The sequence below is a fragment of the Castor canadensis genome, chromosome 6, assembly GCF_047511655.1.
Source record: "Castor canadensis chromosome 6, mCasCan1.hap1v2, whole genome shotgun sequence".
Lineage (NCBI taxonomy): Eukaryota > Metazoa > Chordata > Mammalia > Rodentia > Castoridae > Castor > Castor canadensis.
In genome coordinates, this window is record NC_133391.1 from 24,464,656 (window position 1) to 24,470,655 (window position 6,000).

Sequence of the window (6,000 nt, forward strand, 5' to 3'; positions counted from 1 at the left end):
GAGGTCACTTACTGTTCATAAGGACCATGAGGAAGGGGCTCCCTACAAAGGTCAGCTCTTGACAGGCCAACTGAGCAAAGATGCTTGAATCAGTGAACGCCATGGGTCTCTTCTTGTTTCTGTTACAGATGGGAACATGAGCCAAAAAATGGTAGTCTTAATTACAATACCAGACTCCAGCTAGATGTGTTTTGCAAATTAATAGGAAAGTGGACAGAAGTCCCATATGTCAAAAGTATTCATGGTTTTATGCATAAATTCAGGGGAAGATCACAAAACCCAAAAGAAACTCTACTCTGGCTGTTCTTTCAGATCTTAGCACTTGAACTGTCTTCTAACATGGAAAACCTCCATTCCAGAGAGACAAATCAGTTCCTTTATCAAAAGGGAAAGAAATTTCCTACCCTGATTCTTCCTTTTTAAAACCTACAGCTCATTCCTGTACACGAAAGACGGGTCAAAATCCACTCTCTCCCTCTTACAGGACACAGCAGTTTAACATGCTTCCTTCCTGAATCTCAACCCAATTTTCTATGTCTACAGCTACAAAGCCTTCTTAAGAATTGTGTCCTATTCTTAGTAACATTTGCAAAAAACTGGCCTAGAATTCCAGTGATTTTGTGTTCCATCAGGATAATTGCTTGTGTTTTCTCTAACTTTCTCATATTTTTGATTATTTAGGAACCTTGGGATGTAGCTGAATCAGAACTCATTTAAAAAATGAGACCTATTGAAACTATTCCAGGAATGGGGGAAGAGGGGATAAAGAATGACAGAGGAAGTGGATTCAAGTATGATATGTTTGATATATTGTAAGGACTTTTTTTGTAAATGCCACAGTGTACCCCTAGCCAAACAATTAAAAAAATACATTGATATGAAAATAATAAATATCTATATAAAAGTCTTTTAAATGTCTGCTTCATAATTGGTTAAAAACTACTATTTTAAACCTTCCTAGTACATATCTGTGACTAAGAATGTGTGAGTTATAAGTCTAAATTTTATCTGAATGTTAAGCAAAAGATTACAGGTTAGAGGAATATAAATGTAATACATACAAAATGACCAATAAGTACTCTAGACTTTCTAGGTATCAAACCTTTGGTATTTCTGCTGTGTGTGATCAGTACCATTCAGATAGAGAAGGGGAAGCCCCATCTTTTTTCTATTTGTACTGTCCTGCTACTTAAAACCTGGCTTACACCTATTTGCTTTGATTAGAGAAGCATTTTGTTATTGTACATATGATGTTCCCTTCTACATCAGAAAATAAGGTCACTGACACTGTCCCTCTAACTTGTAAGACACCTAAAGTTTTTATTTTTGTCAGAACTATACACCTATTATTTAACCTAGCCAAAGATTCAAAATTTTACCCCAAATGCTGAAACTAAATTCATATGACATCTGAATAGCTCTTATGCTAATTATTGCTGGTTTCTGTAAATGTTAAATGTATTTCCTTCACCCAAGTATGTCTTCTAAAATGCAAATGTAAGAAAACACATTTAAATTAAAGTTGTTGTCCTTCAAATTAAAGTTGTTGTGTTGCCTTTTCATGCTTCTGTCCATGTGCTCCTAATTGTTTCACGAGTAGAAATCCTAAGCACTGCACTTTATGCATGGCAATTAATAATTGTTAATTTAATAATTAAGATAACTGGGCATCGGTTACCTAGAGCACACATCTATAGGCAAGTACATTCTTTACACTAAAAATTTAAATGTGTCTTTGAAAAGATAACAAGGAGAGTTTGATAGTACTAGTATAATGCTGTCAATCATAATTATCATCCTAAAATGTCTGGCCTTTATCCAACTGCCTACCTCGCCTCCTGAGGTGCACCATCTCTGTCTAGGTGGTTGGCTTTCACTCAACTGTCTGCCTCATGCTTGATGTGTACTTTTGCTTTCCTAATAAATGGCTCTTTAGTATCTTCAAAAAATGCTAGTTAACTTCTTAGGGACTTTGCTTAAAATTAATTTTATTTCACATGAATGGAAACCTATATCATGTGCACAAACACAGGTGTATGAATGCAAACACATGCTCACAAATGAGTACCACACATTTTATGCTGATGTTAGCCAATTGTAGGTATTTAAACAAAAACAAAGGATAGTGCATGCTTGAGCCTGTAGAATACGCAAGTAATTATTTTTTTTCTTAGTCTAGACCACTGATTTCCAACCAAACTGGTACAATGGAATCATGAAAATATTAAAAACCACAATGAAGGCTTCATTCCATTTTTAGATATTCTAATGAAATGTGTGGTATGTTGTCTGCACACTATAATTTTAAAAGCTTTTTGGAATATCTGAATGTAGTGCTTTCAAATTTGATCCTTAGTGTAGTGAATAATCTGGTGATCTTTTAAGAAATAAATTCTCGGTGGACCAGGTGTGATGCTGCATAACTGTAATCCCAGATACTTGAGAGGCAGAGATAAGGCAGATCTCATTTCAAGGCCAAAAAAATTAGTGAGACACAACTCTAATAACAAGCTGAGTATGGTGGATTATAGAGACATCTATAATCCTGGTTAAAAAAGAAAAGAAATTCTTGAGCTCTACCCCAGACTCTTGAATTAGAAATTCAGTGGTGTGGCCAGGCAGCTTGTGTTCTAGCAAACTCTCCAGGTGATTCATGCTCAAGTTTGAGAACCATTGTTCTAATCAACAGTCAAATATTCATTGCCAACCCTGATTACGCAAAGCTTTTATCCTGTACTGGGAACTTGGTTTGGATTTCTAGAAACCTAAGACTTGATTACCAGCCTTCCCTCCTTGGTTAGCCCAGGTTTAGAATTTGATTTCTGGATTCAAAGTCTTGCTGGAACTTCCAGCCATAAAACTTGGGTCTAGTTTTGAATGCTCACTCAAATTAAGAGAAAATGACATAATCTATAATAAGTGGAAAAACAAATCTATTTATTGTTTTGGGGCCAAAACTGGGAAGAGAAAAATTCTCAATCTGCTTTTGCCTTGCCCACAGCAGTGTCACAACTGCTAGAAAAGATGAAACAAGAGCCATGATACATGTGTCTATAGATTCAGCTGTGTGCCCCAGCTACCAAAACTGGGAGACATTGTTTCTCCTGGGGGATAAGCCAGGGCTCTTGGAATGGCCATTTCATTCCCATTGTGATATTTCCTATAGGGATCCTATTCCCTGGGACCCCTGTCACAGAAGTGCCTACATGCTTGTGTATGATATTGTGTTAGCCAGCCAGACCAGCATCTCCTACTGGGATGTACAATATCTCATGTCTGGCAAACCCCTAGGGTTATGGGTATGACTCAGTGGTATAATGCTTGCCTAGCTTGTATAAGACCTTGGGTTTGATCCCTAACACTACAAAAACAAAACTGCACAAAATCTTTGATACAGACACCTTCCCTTGTCTACATCAAACTCTGGAGAGAGTGAGGTTTCTTCTTTGGTATTTTTACTTTCTTTTTGGGAAAGGACAACTCTCATTCATCTTTGTATTATCCATGGTGACTTTTATATAGGTAATGCCCAATATTTGTTTAAAAAGTAACAAATTATTCAAGCCAGATAATTAAGGAAAACAATTTTGATTTTTTAATCTCTGGGAATCTGTCTCGTACAAATGACAGATGCTTAAATCATCTTCAGACCTTGGCTGAAGAGACAAAGAGGAGTTAGTGGGAATAATCAGTGGGCAGGTGATCTAGTGAGAACCCATTACATTGTAAATCATAGTCTTGCTTATTTTTTCACTTCAAACTTGTTGATTCTGAAGGAGGACACCAGTCCTTGGATTAACATTTTTGTGACAAGCAACCAAAAGTACTCAAGCAACAGTGAGCCTTCTAGGATTGTCTCCCCTCAAATGAAGGTAATTTGCTCAAACCCATGATGAAGAGGCTGCACCATGTAGCAGTAGCTATTGCCTCATGAGAACTAGATTGCCCCTGTTTGAGAGATTACAATGATAACAACTTCTCCAGAACTCCTGGCAGAAGCAGATCTGTGATAATAATCAGTCAGACCAATGGCCTGCCTGAGATACCTACTCTATAACCTATGCACCTCCCACTCCATCCTTTGTTTCACTTTTGTATAAAAATCTCAAAGTTCCTGTTAACTCAGAGAAGATGGATTTGAAGTAACTGGAAGAGGTTCAGATAAAGGGTTATCTGTTTTACCCAGTATGGTATGTTGATTAAATCTTTGGTTGGCCTGTTGGGACAAGGGATCCAGCCTAGTCTAAAAACACCCCCAAATATAGTGACTTGAAACAGACATTTATTCATTTATAATACTGCAATTTGGCTGGATTTTCTGGGGTGGCTCATGGGTATAGTCATCAAGATATTTGACTATTTGTATTTAAATAAATTAAAATAGAATAAAACTTATAATTCAATACCATAGCTACATTAACCACATTTCCAGTGCTCAATAGCTACTTGTACTAGTGTCCACCATATAGGATATGGCAACGTAGAACATTTCCATCATTGTAGAAAATTATGCTGTTGATCACTGATTTGTTGAATCTGCTGAAGCTGGATGTTCCAGCTGGATGGCTTCACTCATGACTAGAGGCTCCACTGAGATGGCTGACACAGCTGGGCCAGCTAGTCCTCTTCATGCTTTGTTATCTTTTATCCTGGACATCTTCAAAGGCTAGTAGAAGCATTCCAAGAGAGCAAGAGCAGAAGATGAGGCTCAAGCTTGGGAGTAACAAACACAATGACACATTCACCTCATTACGTTGGTTGAAGTAAACAAAAGCTCAGTTTAGATTCCACCATTGGACTACAGCACTTCATATCTTAATGGTATTATTTGCAAAAAATTTGTGACCATGTTTAATTTACCTCCACAGGTGATAGCAAGAAAATATAAAGTGCTTACTTCATCAAGAATAATGGTGGGACACACTCTAAAGTTGATACAGAAAAGAGTAGGAAATACTCTGGAGTTAGTAGGTATAGGTAAGAACTTTCTCAACGAAACCCCAGCAGCACAGCAACTAAGAGATAGCATAGATAAATGGGACCTTATAAAACTAAAAAGCTTCTGTTCATCAAAAGAAATGGTCTCTAAACTGAAGAGAACACCCACAGAGTGGGAGAAAATATTTGCCAGCTACACATCAGACAAAGGACTGACAACCAGAATATATAGGGAACTTAAAAAACTAAGTTCTCCCAAAACTAATGAACCAATAAAGAAATGGGCAAGTGAACTAAACAGAACTTTCTCAAAAGAAGAAATTCAAATGGTCAAAAAACACATGAAAAAATGCTCACCATCTCTAGCAATAAAGGAAATGCAAATTAAAACCACACTAAGATTCCACCTCACCCCTGTTAGAATAACCATCATTAGCAACACCATGAACAACAGGTGTTGGTGAGGATGCAGGTGAAAAAGGAACTCTCATACACTGTTGGTGGGAATGCAAACTAGTACAACCACTCTGGAAAAAATTTGGAGGCTACTTAAAAAGCTAAACATTGATCTACCATTTGATCCAGCAATACCACTCCTGGGGATATACCCAAAAGAATGTGACACAGGTTACTCCAGAGGCACCTGCACACCCATGTTTATTGCGGCACTATTCACAATAGCCAAGTTATGGAAACAGCCAAGATGCCCCAGCACTGACGAATGGATTAAGAAAATGTGGTATCTATACACAATGGAATTTTATGCAGCCATGAAGAAGAACGAAATGTTATCATTCGCTGGTAAATGGATGGAATTGGAGAACATCATTCTGAGTGAGGTTAGCCTGGCCCAAAAGACCAAAAATCGTATGTTCTCCCTCATATGTAGACATTAGATCAAGGGCAAACACAACAATGGGATTGGACTTTGAGCACATGATAAAGGCGAGAGCACACAAGGGAGGGGTGAGGATAGGTAAGACACCTAAAAAATTAGCTAGCATTTGTTGCCCTTAATGCAGAGAAACTAAAGCAGATACCTTAAAAGCAACTGAGGCCAAC